Consider the following 16,126-nt stretch of genomic DNA (forward strand, 5'->3'; position numbering starts at 1 on the left):
TTGTGCCAGAGGCCTTGTTCCACCCACTGTTATTGATTGCCAACCTAGAGGGGGGCAGGGGAGCAATCCAGGTCCTAAGCCCCGTCTTGTGGCTTTTTCAGACTGCTCCCAGCATCACTGGTTCTAGACTGGGTTTTCTGGCAGCGGTTGCTGAGACAGAGTTTGGAGTAGAGATTGTTTATTAGGAACCAATACCTGGGAAGAGAAAGCAGAGGAAGGAGTGGAACTGGGGTGCAGTCTGGCAAATTATCAGCCAACCTGGCCGGGAGATCCGGGAGAAATCCTGACCGCCAGAGTGGACCACATAGGGCTGAAGTGGCCAGGACTTTAGACCCATACTTCACTCAGTCAGTGATGCAGGCTTCCCCAGAAAGGATGTGACCTCTCTGCGGCTGCAGCTGACCCTGAAGGAGCTGACAGCTGAAAGCTCTCTGTCCTCATCCTTGAAGGAGGGATCTGGGTGGCACATCTCCATGATATCACAACTGGAATCAAAAAGACATATATTCGGATCCCACCACTTCGGCTTACTGTGTGACCTCATCTAAGTGGCTTAACCTCCCTGAATTTCAGTTTTCTCTTGTATATAATGGAGATACACTCCCCTTCAGCTCTGACTGTGATTTATCAGGCAGCTTTGGGGAATGAGGAGCTCGGCCGAGGTGACTTTTCCAGAAAACTAGAACTCATTCCACAGGCGTCACAAATACCTCTGTTTTTTCTACTTTGGATGGGAATCTTTCTTAACCACGTTATACATTTTCCTGCTTCCTCAAACAGATGATATCCAACAAGATTAGCCTTTCCTTGACGATTCAGGGTCGTATGCGCTTTGTCTACTTCAGGTAATTTTTGTCACCTGTCATATCTGGGAGTCACTGTGCCAGTCTCTGACAGCCCACAGAATCTCCCATCTTTTCTAGACTGTTGCTGCTGAGATGCTGTGGGCAGGGAAGCCAGGCAACCAAGCCCGAGAATAATCCGGGGCGGGGGGGGGGAGTGGAGAGGGGGAAATAGATCAATGAATGATGGATGGATGGATGGGTAAGTGGATGGATGGATGAGTGGATGGATGGATAGAAGGAGGGGTGGAAACAATCAAGAGAGATTTTTAGAGACACCTAGAGGATAGATAGATGGACAGACAGACAGGGATGCTGGAGCTCATGGCAGTTAATATATATCACCCATAGGATCATTGCAAATGAAGCATACCATCCCAGCATGTGGATGTAGCAAAAAGTATTTAACACTCCTATTGTTAGCCTTTTAGGTACCATCTAATTTTCCACTCTTACAAATAACACAGTGATAAGCATCTCTGTATGCATGTTCAATTATTTTCTTGGGGATATATTCCTAGAAGTGGAATTACCTGTTCAAAGTGTGTGCCCATGTTAAAATAGGATTACTTTTTTTTTTTATAAAAATACGGACATGGACTGTAAAACCGTATATAGAGAAAGGTGTCTTGGGTTGTGTGTGTCTCCCATAATCGCACCAGCCAGAGTTAACCACTGCTGACTTTTAACAGTGGGTTTCTGAGTATGTGTCCTGTGACCACCATGAGAATGCACCTCGGGGCCTCCTGTTGAAATCTATCATTTTGAAAAAAAAAAAGAAATCCATCATTTTGTTTGCCTGGAGGCCTCACTTTCCGTAGGCTGTTCCCAGGCAATGACTAAGTGAGGCAGGGTCCTGAGACAGCCCTGTTTCTGGGGGAGAGCATTCCCTTGTTGGTGGACTTCGGCTCAGGGACACCTTGATGGCCTTGCTGAACTTGCCTTAGACTACAGGCCAGTCTAGGATGCCTCCACTGTCTGTCCTTCACTGGGGGGATTGGGGGGGGCAGACTTGTGTCACAGACTGACACCTCTCCCAGCCCTCTCTGCCCCTCCCCCATATTTTCTTTCACAAAGGCAATTTTCTCTGATAAAATCCTTGCACACTTAATCCATCCTGGTGCCCGCTTCTCAGAGGACCCAGATTAACACATATACCTGTAGTATAATGAGACAGCCCCCCCAAAAGGCTGTACTAATTTATACTCATACCTGCAGTGTATGAGAGCCCCTCTTCACCCGCACTCTTGCCAGCACATTGATCCCCACCTTCAGACCGAGCCTCCAAGCAGGTGGATACTCCTTCCACTCCCTTGCCAGTCCTCAGAGGCAAGTGCACCATCGAGGCTGTTGTGATTGCTAGTGACAGAAAACCCAACCCAAACTGCCTTAAACACAAAAAGACTTTGGTTTACTGATTGAGCTGCACAGTCCTGAGGTATCTAGCTTCAGGCTCAGCTTGATCCAGGGACTTAAATGATATTGCCAAATATGTTTGCCTCCCTGCTCTGCCTCCATGGCATTGGCTTGATCCTGAAGCTCCAGTCTCCCCACTTAGGAAAGCAGAAATGGCCAGTGTAATTCTACAGTTACATCCTTCAAGAGCAGGAGGGGTGCCTCTTTCCCAGAAGCCCCAGCAACCATCTCCTTTCATATCACTGGTTGTATGTGGGTTATTTGGCCAACTCAACCAATCACTGTGGCCAGGAGGTAAAGGAACTTGATTGCTGCAGCCAATCATGGTCTGTGCAATCAAGCCTTTGAGAACTGCAGAGGCATGGCTTTCCAGCAGGAATTGGAGGTGTGTTTTATCAAAAAAGAGCTGGTGGAAGCACTAATGATACAATGAAAAATCTCTAGTACAAGAGGGTCATGAGGAACCAACTCCAAATTTCAAACTGGGAAGAAGGTTGAAAACAGAAAGCTAACTGCAGCCTCAGGGCAGTCTTCTCAGCGAAGAGCAAGACCACAGCTCACTCCCATGAAGAGCCTTTGGAGGGAGTAGTTTTTGTTTCCTATTCTCAGCTTATAAGAAATAGGATATTCCCTGGGAATGCAAGCTGGTGCAGCCACTCTGGAAAACAGTATGGAGGTTCCTCAAAAAACTAAAAACAGAACTACCCTACGACCCAGCAATGGCACACTACCAGGCATTTATCCAAGGGATACAGGAATGCTGATTCATAGGGACACATGCACCCCCATGTTTATAGCAGCACTATCGACAATAGCCAAAGTATGGAAAGAGCCCAAATGTCCATCGATGGATGAATGGATAAAGAAGATGTGGTATATATGTACAATGGAGAATCACTCGGCAATCAAAAAGAATGAAATCTTGCCATTTGCCACTACGTGGATGGAACTAGAGTATGTTATGCTAAGTGAAATTAGTCAGAGAAAGACAAATATCATATGACATCACTCCTATGAGGACTTTAAGATACAAAACAGATGTGGGGCGCCTGGGTGGCTCAGTCGGTTGAGCGTCCGACTTCGGCTCAGGTCATGATCTCACAGTCTGTGAGTTCGAGCCCCGTGTCAGGCTCTGTGCTGGCAGCTCAGAGCCTGGAGCCTGCTTCAGATTCTGTGCCTCCTCTCTCTCTGCCCCTAACACACTCACATTCTGTCTCTGTCTCTCTCAAAAATAAATAAACATTAAAATTTTAAAAAAGAAAAAAAAAAGATACAAAACAGATGAACATAAGGGAAGGGAAGCAAAAATAAGATAAAAACAGGGAGAGGGACAAAACAGAAGAGACTCATAAATACAAAGAACAAACTGAGAGTTCCTGGAGGGGTTGCGGGAGGGGGGATGGGCTAAATGGGTAGGGGGCATTAGGGAATCTACTCCTGAAATCATTGTTGCACTGTATGCTAACTAACTTGGATGTAAATTAAAAAAAAATAAATTAAAAAAATAATTTAAAAAGCAGACAACACAATACTTTAAAAAAATTGTTAAATGTTATTCCTTAAAAAAAAAGAAGAAGAAGTAAGATATTCCCTGTGGTGCTGCAAAAGAGAATCAGGAGGTGTATCAGCTGTCAAAATAAACACATGGGGCATAGTTAAGTGGTTTGCCCAATTTGAAGGATAATAGTAATAACATTAAAAAAAGAAAAAAACAGTGCTCGCTTCAGCAGCACATATACTAAAAAAAGAAAAAAACAGGGAAAACAGGCCCCTGTTGTTTTGAAGAAAATTTCGAAGCCAACAGCCCAGTGTCCATCTTTTCTAAGGCGACTCTGACCAGCTAGGGAATTCTCTTGAGGAAGCCAGCCCTCACAAACATGCCATGTTAGAAGATTCCACGGCTTTCTTTTCCAACCCAGGGCTGGCCGCACAGCACTTCTTCCTAACATCCACCGACTGTCAGGGACCTCAGCCGTGGAAGCCGATGCAGTCCTCCCAACAACCCCACAACAGGGAATCTGCTGAGCCTCAAGGTGAGAGGATTGTGGGTTTGGGTCAGATGCGTGGCTCAATCCTCCACTGCAACAACGTGTGACCTTGGCCAAGCTGCTTCGCCTCGCCAGGCTTCCATTTGGAAATGCAGATGGAAATGCCAACATTCCTGTGACGCTGTGAGGATGGAGTGAGACACTCCATGAAAAGTGCTCACTCAGTGGCTGGCACATAGTAGACAGTTAATAAACATTCGCTGTCATTATGGTGATTGACATTCCTGCTTCATCAGCTAGGACAAGGACAGGACACCGCCATTTAGTATTCAACCTGGGTGACTTTGCACCTATTGTGAGTATCTGAGACTATCTTTGTTGCCACAGACCTTCCTTCTGTGACAATTTGTGATCCCTAGGGGATGTTCGTTCCTGTTTATCTCCGCAAAGGAAGAAACCTTTCAAGGCACATGGGCAGCCCTCGGGTCCTGGTCCTTTTGGCTCGTGTTAATGTCACTGCTGCAACACTAGTGATCCTGAGCTGACCTCTTTCCCCACTGCCAGACCACTGGTGGGGACCCAGGCACACACCTCTGCTGGAACCTGGCACCAAGGCAGCTGTCTGCTCACCTGAGACAGAGCCCCCTGGGCAGGTGCTTTCTGCAGTGAATGAGACTAAGCACTTGGCCCACGCAAGGCCTGCTCAGTCATGCTGTCTTCTCGGAACTCAGCCACACGTGGCGTGGACTCATTTCTGCATTTCGACTTGGGACACGGGCCAGAGTGGTTTGGTCCCAAGGTGTTCGTCAGTCTTGGCCACTTCCTGTGCCTGGAACACCCCCTGCCCCCCCCCCCTTTTTTTATTTGGCCTTCAGTGTCAAGTTTATTATTTGTCCCCCTGTCCTCTCTCTTAATTTGCAGACACCAAAAGCAGAATTACCCCTCACTCCCTCACTCCTAAGGCTCACCCTTATACTCTTCCATAAGCTAGGATGGGCCCCTGGAAAAGCTATTTTTTCTTCTATGCAAAGGGAGCCTAGGGTCCTATGTGAGAATAACGCAGTGGCCTATTATGTAAGGAAGCACTCAATTTCATGGTGGACGGAGTGGGTTTTCTCTCTTTCCAGCTGGATGGGACTAAGGAAGCACACGGAGACCAGTTGTTAGATGTTCCAAGTTGTTTAATAGTAACAATAATTAAAATGGAAGGCCTGACAGTGATTTACTCATTTTTTAAGACCGAGTTCAAGATTACTCCAATTATAATGACACTAACTCTTGGCTTGCGTTCCTATATGCATTCTCAAAAGAGAAAGGAAGGGACAGAGTGAGGACAGAGGTTCCCAGACCATTACAAATTAATATGCATCTCTTGAGCAGCGTGTTATGAGTGTGAACATTTTTCATCATCTATGGAATAGGGAGATGGGCAGTACACGAGGGTGAGAACCATTGCCCTCAAAGAAACCGTCAGTTAAATAAACTATGCACGTGTCACTAGAACACTATGTAGCCTTTATGTACAGACACAAAACATGTCTAAGGCATATTGTTGAGTGATAAAGGCAAGTTGTAGAAAAATGGATAAAATATTATATCATTTATATATCCACAATCTCCCCCATGGAATTATACCTCATATTTCTATAGACACGTGTATCTGTAAATATGGCAGAAAAAAGCTGGAAAGATGCACACAAAACTGATAAAATTGTGGACCTCAGAGATGAGAGCGATGGTCCCGTGGGAGAATGTCAGCTTTATCTGTAATGTTTGATTTCACACAGTGATCATATACACGCGCATCATTTGTGTAGTTAAAAATATGTAGATGCTTCTAAACTATGCTAAGTTCAGCCTGTTCTCTCTCATAACCCCTAGGGTTGGTTTGACTTGGCCACAGACCCAGGCCCAGCTGCAGTAATTGGGACAAAACTTTGATATGTTTAATATATTTATTGTCAAATACTTTCAAGAAGGTAATACCAATTTCCACCCCAATCTATGCAAAGATGACAAAAATAATAACACTCATGGCTGGTATTGACTTTACAAAATAAATAATCCTTTGATTACCACCCACTGAGGACGAGCATTTGATCATAGTGGTCTAGGCAATCTTGACTTGGGAGGAAGGTGCCAGATTTTCCAGTCCTCCTCAGCTGGGAAATGGCTCCCTCCCACCACCCAGGGACTGTGTCATTAACACCTGCCCCCCCCCCCGCCCCCCCCACCCCCCCCACCCCCGCCCAACCAAACAACAACCAGGCACCCCGGGAACTTCCCCTGGGGAGAAGCCTATGATTCTCCCCACGCCCAGCTGGAGTCATTACTATTTGTCTTACAATAGAAAGTCCCCAGCGATAACGCTGGCCTGTCAGAGCCAGTCTTCTAGGGAGCCCTGGCTCATAGTAATGATACCGCAGGGATGAGTCTCCAGCTGTGCTGCAAGCATGGATGCAGGGGGAGCTGGGGAGAAGCCCTGTTGGAGCCTTCAGAGGCTCCACACGCCCCGCTCTCCTCCACCTGGGCCCTGGCAGCTTGAAGTTCACTGCCAACTCATTGCCAAGCCCCACTGCGCATCAGCCACTATCAGTGTCATTAACTCAGTATCTTTCATCCATGCAGGCCAGCCCATTGCCAGCCCCAGCAGTTGGCCTCACGAAGAAGGATATTGATGGGAAAAGGGCCTCATAGTAATAATAGAGGTGTGGAGGAAGTTGTAGGCATCAGAATTTCTCATAGACCTGACCTTATTTAGGGAAACATCTTGATAAGCACTTGGTGGAGAGGAGAGGAGCCCAGGTAAGAGAAGAGGTAGCCGAATGACTCCACATTCAAAATGAACTGGAAATATATGGCGAACATGTGTCAAAGATGTATTTAACTCATTAATGAAGGAACCAGCTAGATGGCAAAACTGGTTCAGAGGATAGAAGTAACTAATATATACATGCTGCCACCAATATACACCCACATCCACACTCACATACATTTCATAGGAAAAAAGAACGCTGGGGCACCTGGGTGGCTCAGATGGTTAAGCGTCCGACTTCGGCTCAGGTCATGATCTCTCGGTTCGTGAGTTCGAGCCCCCTGTCGGGCTCTGTGCTGACAGCTCAGAGCCTGGAGCCTGCTTCGGATTCTGTGTTTCTCTTTTTCTCTGTTCCTCCCCTGCTTGCGCTGTCTCTGTCTTTCAAAAATAAATAAAGTTAAAAAAAAAAAAAAAGGGATGCTGGGGCACCTGACTGCCTCTTTCAGTGGAACGTGCTCCTCTTGATCTCGGGGTTGTGGGTTTGAGGCCCGTATCGGGTGTAGAGATTACTTTAAAAAATAAAATCTTTAAAAAAAAAAAGAATGCTGGAATAAGTTTCCAAGTTAAATATGAAACTAGCTAAAGACCTGCGGGACAATAAAACCTTTAGGCCAAGAATTGGCAAACTATGACTTGATCAAACCAAACCCCCCACCTATTTTTGTAGAGTTTTGGTTTTTTTTTTTTACATTTTTTTACACAGCTGGAAAAAGAATGAACAGTATTTCATAATGTGAAAGTGACATGAGATTCAAATTCAACGTCTATAAATAAAGTTTTATTGGAACGCAGCCCTGCTCATTCATAGCAGTCTGTGGCTGCTTACACACTACAATGGCAGAGTGGAATAGTTGCAACAGAGAATGTATGGCCCACAAAGTCTATTTATCGTCTGGCCCTTTATGGAAGAAGTTTGCTGAGCCCTGCTCTAATACTATGTCAATGATCTTTGAGATTACCTTCTCCACAGGACAAAAATCATTTGCAACTTGTCAATTTTCTACAAGTTAACACCTACCTTTATGGAACTGGGGCCTAATCAATAACAAAGTCAAACAGTTACATCCCCTAGAAAATCAGATAGCCTTTAAGCAGATAGTGTTCTGATTTAAGTTTGAAAAGTTATACAGCCATCTTTTTACTCCTTTTCAAACTCGTGGATAATTGTTCTTAACACTTGGAACCAAAAGATAGTTAAGCAATAGAGACTCGGTGATCTATAATGATTTACAATTCATGGTCTAGAAAGCCACTTTCTTCTCAGGAGTTCTCAGAATTGAAGATCTGAAAGCTCTTTCACAAAGCTCAGGGAATGAGGAAGACTCTCACTCTAGCAGATAGAGGACAACCAAGACCTAGTGGTGGTAGAAGGGGCTGGGGGAAAGCTGGCCTGCTGGTCTACCTTGAAGGTTGATATATGTTGGCCTAGACGGAATGGGGTGGAGAGGGGCAAAGCTCAATGTGACAGCCAAGAGGGCTTTGGAGTAAGTTGGGAGTTGGGTGGCATTTTGGTTATTATTGGTGTAAAGGACTTCCCAAGACTTAGTAGTCACTCTCCAATAGATTGGGGAGAGGCCGCTAACCACATACATTCAAGTGGCCCACACTGCACCCCAGCACTGCCGTCAGGACTGGAATATGCTGGAAAGAAATCTGGGAGGGCTTCTTTTTCAAAAAGCTTTCTGAAATATAATTCACTCACTTTCTTAGTCCACAATGCTATAACGGAGTACCATAGACTGGGTAGTTTATGAACAACAGAAGTTTCTTCCTTACAGTACTAGAGGTGAAATCTAAGATCAAGGCACCAAAAGATTTAGTGCCTGGTGAGAACCTGCTTCCTGGTTCACAGACAGCCAACTTTCCACTGTGTCTTCACATGGTGGAAAGGATGAAGGAACTCTCAAGGGTCTCTTTTATTATCTTCCCTAATTCCTTTCATGAGGGTTCCACCTCATGACCTAACCACCTCCCAAAGACCCCACCTCCAGATACCATCCCACCGGGGAAAAGTTTCAATACACGAATGGGAGCCAGGGAAGGACGCAAGTGTTCAGTCTATAGCACACACCATAACAGTCATTCATTTAAAGTGTATAGTTTAATGGCTTTTAGATCATTCAGAGATTTGTGCACCCATTACCATAATCACTTTTAGAATATTTTAATTACCCCCCCAAAGGAAACACACACCCCTTGGCCATCACCCCTAACTCCCCAGCCGTAGGTCAAGTGGGCTGTTTTTGTTTTTGTTTATGGGTGAGTCAGGAGCTTAAACATATCAATACATCGGAGAAGCATTGCCTACCCAGGGATTTCACAATTTGCTGCCAGCATGCAGGACAAATCCCAAGTCCCCAAATCAGAATTCCAGTGCACTAGAGTATTCATGCAAGTCCATGATGTTTCTCCTGCTTCCAACTCCCACTGCCTCCCCACCATGCTCTTGATACAATTCTAAGGTGACGGGTAGGGGATGACAAACTATAAGGTGCCATAACACCCCTCACTTTGTTTCCCTTGCCTTCCTATACCTTATAGTATAGAAACATCTAAGGGCCATGGAGACATTTGGGGTTTATGAAATAGACATGTTGGAATTTGGCATTTGGGAAACATAAGCACCTATTCCTGAAGAGGTGGGTGAGAGCTGTTATCATCTCCAGTCTATTCAGGACCCCCAGACTGGCACTTAGGAGGCACACGTTCGAGGCATCCAGAAATTCCTGTTCTCTTAGGTCACATTTTCTAGAAGCAGAACCTAAGACAAGGACATATGAACAAGTGACTTATTGAGGGAGTGTTCACAGGAGGAATTCATACCGGAAGATGAATAATTAATCCTTTCATCTGGTGATTCATACATTTCCAATTTGTTCTCTTTATTGTTTATTTTCAAATTTGGAAAGGATATCCATATGTTTTGTTATAGTTTTACATTCATCAAAACATATTTTCAAACAGATTCTATAAAATCTGACTCTTTTCCCTGGACTAGAGTGATCAGTTGTTTGGAGAGCAAAGGACACAACTACACTGGAAGAACGACAGCGAAACATAGTAAAATCTCCATAGTGTGGACAGCAACATGACTGCCAGTCCACTTCTGGCTTCTGAATCTTGCACAAATATTTCTGCAACCCGTGCCGACAGGGAACTCTGTGCGGAAGGGAGTTCTGAGAAAGGCAGTTCCACCGTAGCTAAGTTGATATAACACAAATTCAACACAGTTTGTCAGCTCCAAGTTACCAGACCAATGAAAGTGGGGACAAAACCCAAATAACTTCTTTCCAGCAAAGCCAATTTAACTAGAAGCATATTAGGGCCATAAAACAGCTTGGTTAGGGACAGTTCTTTGTACGGGGGAGGTGGTGTCACCCTCATGAAAATTATACACAAGTGACTTTTATTTTTCCCCATTTGGTTATTGAAGCAGTTAAAAAAAAAAAAAAACCCAGGACCTACTTCCTTTATTTCTTCTACTATAATTGAGAATATTATTCAGCCATAAAAAGGAATGAAGTTCTGACATGTTACAACGTGGATGAACCTTGAAAACATTACGCTTGCTCTGCATCAGAAGTCATGAGGGAATCACAAAAAAATAACAGTAAGATATCACCACATTCCTATTAGAATTGCCAAAATCCAGAATGCTGACGGTAATGTATGCTGGCGAGGATGTGAAGCAACAGGAACTCTCATTAATTGCTGGTGGGAATGCAAAATATATTGTACAGACTCTTTGGAAGCCAGTTGGGTAGTTTCTTACAAAACTAAGCATATTTATGCCATTTGCAACGACATGGATGGAGCTAGACTGTATAATGCTAAGCGAAATAAGTCAGAGAAAGACAGATACCAGATGATTTCACTCATATGTGGAATTTAAGAAACAACACAGACGAGCAAAGGGGAAAAAGAGAGAGGGACGGCAAACCAAGAAACAGAATCTTAACTATAGAGAACACGCGGATCGTTACCAGAGGGGAGGTTGGTTGAGGGCGTTGGGAGCAGAGATAGGTGAAATAAGTGATAGGGATTAGGGAGGGCACTTGTTGTGATGAGCACTGGATGTTGTACGGAATTGTGGAATCAATATATTGTACACCTGAAACTAATATAACACTGTGTGTTAACTACTTGGACTTTAAATAAAAACTTAAAAAAAAAACACCCTAAAACTAAGCATACTCTTACCATACAATCTAGCAATCACACTTGTTGGTATTTATCCAAAGGGTTTGAAAACTTATGTCCACACAAAACCCTGCACATGGATGTTTATAACAACTTTGTTCATAGTTGGAAGCCACTGAGAGGTTAAGTAACTTGCCCAAGGTCACACAGTCAATAAATAGGAGAAGTGGGATTTAGATCCACCGGCATCCAATTCCAGAAACTGCACACAGAATCGCTAAGTTTGGCCAAGTGTGACCAAGTTAGACTGTGACTCTCGGGAAGAAATACACTTTAAATGTTTATTTGTTTTTGAGAGAGAGAGCATGAGTGGGGAGGACCCAAAGGGGGCCCGATGTGGGGCTCGAACTCACGAACCGTGAGATCATGACCTGAGCTGAAGTTGAGAGAGAGAGAGAGAGAGAGAGAGAGAGAATATCTCAAACAGGCTCCACACTGCCGGAGAGCCATGTGGGCCTTGAACCCACGAACTGTGAGATCATGACCTGAGCCAAAATCAAGAGTTGGATGCCCAACCGACTGAGCCACTCAGGTACCCCCAAAACGTATCCTTATTACATGTGATGCACTTTGACATTTTCTATTCTCTTCTATTTTACTTTTTATTTATTTATTTTTAAGTAATCTCCATGCCCAGTGTGGGGCTTGAACTCACATTCCGGAGATCAAGAGTCACGTGCTCCACTGCTTGAGCCAGCCAGGTGCCCCCTAATTATTTTTTTAAATTGTTACAACCCCAGGGCGCCTGGGCGGCTCAGTTGGTTGAGCGTCCGACTTCAGCTTAGGTCATGATCTCACCGTCTGTGAGTTCAGGCCCCACGTCGGGCTCTGTGCTGACAGCTCAGAGCCTGGAGCCTGTTTCGGATTCTGTGTGTCAGTCTCTCTGCCCCTCCCCTGCTCACGCTCTGTCTCTCCGTCTCTGAAAAATGAATAAACCTTTAAAAAATTTGTAAAAATAAATAAATGGTTACAACCCACTTAGTTTATTTCCCCACCCACTAATGGATTGCAACCTGCAATTTGAAAAATCACTGTACGAAGCCATGCTAAGTCTTTAGCACTTAAAAACTGAGAATGACTATAAGCCAGGTGCTAAACTTGACTAGAGATCTCAAGGGAAATGAGACATGGTCTCTAGCTTCAGAGATTTTGCACTTTAGGGCAGAAGGGACACAGAAAGAAATGACTCATGTTATTTGAACATCTGTAATATACCAAGCTCTTTGCTGGGCACGTACACACCTGACGTCACCGATTTTCAGGACAAGTCTATGAATTAGGCCAGTGCTTCTCAAATTCTCAGGTGCATATGAATCGCCTGGGGATCTTTTACAATGCACATCCTGTTTCAGAGGGTCTGGAGCAGGGCCCCGAGATGCTGTATTGCTAACAAGCTCCCAGGCAATGCCTTTGCTACTGATCCAGGGACCATGCTTTGAGTGGCAAGGAGCCATTTATTTTTAAGCTAATTATTGAGTTCTTCTTCTATACCAGGCATCATGCTCAGCACTCAGGATGTGATCGTGAGACCACTACTTGACTGCAGAGGTCTCTGATCTCAAACTTTGTGCTCACAGCCAAGAAAGTGGGAACAATTGTACTCAAGATGCAGGGAATGGACAGAACAGTTGATGGGACCTGGGCTGGGGGTTTGGGGAGGGGGTGTGGCGTGGGTAGCAGGCACCAAACCAGAGCCAATCCCAGGGCCAGGCTGAGGGACTCATGGGTAATTTTTATGGGCAGTTTGGCTGACAAGGGCATGACATGGAGGGCTGGTGGTCAGGGTAGGCTTCTCTTGGTCCCTCTGGATTCCCTGCAGCCAAGAAGCCTCTGACTCACATAGCAGGTCACATCTAGCACATGTCCCGTGAGGCAGCACTTCCTGCAGTAGCCTTGGACTATTCACTCTGTACCTTCCAAATGAATCTTTGGGGGCACACTTTCCAAATAGCACAGCGGGTCCAGCCCATCAAGGGCTTCACAGCTTGTGATCCGTCAATCTAGATATCTACCCCTCAGCAAGACACTCAGCCTAACAATCAAGGCCACCATGGCTCTGAAATGCTCAAATACTTATTCCACTCACTCTCTGCAATTTGTTTTTGTATATGTCTAGAGCTGGAGGGTTTCCAACCCCAGGGAACAGCTTAGTTAGACCATTGCTGACTGCAAAAAGATTCAATGCCTTTCAACAGACACAAATGAACTCCAGCCTTGTCCCATGCCCCGTGGTAGGCCTTGAGGCAGAGACTTGAAAACATGAAAAAGAGGTCCCAACGTGGTCATCCGAGCTACATGCCCCCTCACTGCTGAAAGGTGTCTCCTAGAAAACCACACGGCCAGTAACCCTACAAAATAATGCTCAGACTCCATAGTAAGGTAAAGGGAACCAAAACATCAGCGAAATACCACATGCTATCCTTCAGATAGGCAAAAAGGTTAAAAAAAAAAACAAAATGGAAAGATTTGATGTTGGAGATGTTCTAGTGAAATGGACATCCTCACACGCTGGTGGGTAGGTTAAGTTGTGAAGCTTTTGCGGAGGCAATGTGGCAGCTTCTGTTGAGAGTTGGGATGTGTTCAATGGCCTTGGTCCCAGCCACTTCCTCCCAAGAGCCCATCACTAAAGGAAGAGCAAATGGAAGAACTGGCCTTACAATTGAGAGGTCTGTGTTCTGAGCACCTGTGCCTTGGGACTCCCATTACAAGTCATGAAGGTATTGACCATCTGGACCTTCATAGCACAGGATGGGACGGATCTAAAGAAATGTACGCTGTTTTATCACCGTATTCTTGTGCCTACCACACTGGTGTGCCTCTAAAAACACTGGGTTATATCCAGCCTGAACCTTTGAGGGGTTTATAATCCGGTATGGAAGAAACGTATTTACATAAAAATAATTGGCTCAAAGCTGAGCGGGACGCATACTGTAATAAAGGGATGATACCGGGAGCCAGCGCTTTTTGTGAGCCCACTGTGTGCCAGGCACTGGATTGGTGTGGTCTTGGCTAAGCCTTCCAGTAACTCTGTGGGTTAAGCAATAGTATTCCCATTAAGTAGCTTGGCCAAAGTCTCATGACTAGTAATTGGCAGAGTCAAGATTCTGGCTCCAAGTTGGCTACCTCCAAAACCAGCACCCTCCCCATTGGACCATACCTGTCCTCCCGGGGTTTCTCACTAAGGTGCCCAAATTCTGATCACTTCCTTAGAGCGACCATGAGAAGCCACTGCCCTAGAGACAGGGCCATTTCTATTTTATACGTTTAGCCAGTACCCTTAATTGGATTCGTGACTTAATTTGTACATCGTTCAAAATGCAAAGACACCCTAGGAGAGCACAAGCACAAAAGGAATCTCTATTTATTCCTTCCTTCAGAACGAGGGAAAGAGAAATGACATAGTGGCTGAGCATATTACAGGCTCTGGAGTCGCACTGACAGAGTGTGAATCTCAGCTCTCCCATTAATAGCTGGGCGGCCTTGGGCATTTTACTTAACCTCTCTGTGCCTCGGTTCCTTACAAATGGCAAGTTTTGGCGAACTTAATGAGTTAATATTTGAGAAGCACTTCGAACGGTGTCCAGCATAGGGGGCGTGCTATTTGTTACAGTCTCAGTAGCTGGTAGGAAAATTCATCTTTATCTTTCTATATTTATATAAGAAATACATTAGTTTGCATAAAATTTGACTACATTTATTTAGGTAAAATACAGTGATATTTCGGGATGAGACTGCACTATGTCCCTCCGTCAAAGGTCATGCTCCAATAACGAAACATGCCCCACTAAGGTACCTTTCAGAGTGAGGGGTCTTACCCACAAAGGAGCCTCTGTTTTATTTAGTATCATCACAGATGATTGGATGTGGACTGGGACGGAGAAGCCCCTCCACACACTATTGGATAACAAATTTGAATCGGAATCCGAGAGAAGGCAGACACCAAGGTTGGGAGCTAGACACGAAATGCAGTCAGCGGGCAGGCTCAGTGGCATCCCAGCTGAAGGACACGGGAAGACAGAAACACCCACCACGGGCCACTAGGGGAATGACGTGGCCGGCTCAATGTGCCCCTTCTGCCCTGTGGCCCCACGACTCCTCGGTGAAGTCTATCGTTTTCTCCACATTCTAATTGGAGAACAATTCTAACATTCTCCACATTCTCTAACATTCTAACATTCTCCACATTCTAAGTGTGATTGCATCTACACACTTACTGGTGTAGGGCACGGGCTCTGACTCAGAGCCTGGATGGCCGGGGTGCAGTGAGCCGGGGGTGGGGGGGTGGGAGGGGTGCCGATGTCCAGGTCCGGCCACCAGGTAAGACGCTTCCTCTGTGACTGCCACGTGGGGAAGTTGGCACTCCCTGTGGCGACTGTTGTGAGAACATCACACTCTTGGCACAGGAGTGACCGTGACAAAGGCAGCTGTGCTCACGGGCTGGGGCCGACATGGTAGCCTCTAGGCCAAAGGGATGGGTGCCCCCACTCTGCTCTGACGTCACTAGAGGAGCTCCTCAGGCTGGGTAAGTAACTGGCGTAAGCGAACTGGGCTGAAACCCAAAACGAGTGTTCCTTTTGCCTTGGGCTGAATGGAGAAAGGGTGCGGGCAGTGGGAAGGAAAACAGGATTTGGAGGCAGGGACAAAGGAGCATATATTCTATATTCGTATACGAGCTAAGCTGTGTAGGGGCTCCTGGGTGGCTCAGCTGGTTAAGTATCACTTCCGCTCTGCTCTGGTCCCTGGTTGGTGAGTTGGAGCCCCGCGTGGGGCTCTGTGCTGTAGCGCACAGCCTGCTTTGGGTCCTCCACCCCCTCTCTCTGCACCCCTCCCAACTCTCTCTCTCTCTCTCTCTCTCTCAAAAATAA

Source organism: Lynx rufus, unplaced genomic scaffold (assembly GCF_022079265.1).
Source record: "Lynx rufus isolate CCGP_SWC_20201006 ecotype Redwood Valley unplaced genomic scaffold, mLynRuf1.p SCAF_23, whole genome shotgun sequence".
In the NCBI taxonomy this organism is placed as follows: Eukaryota; Metazoa; Chordata; class Mammalia; order Carnivora; family Felidae; genus Lynx; species Lynx rufus.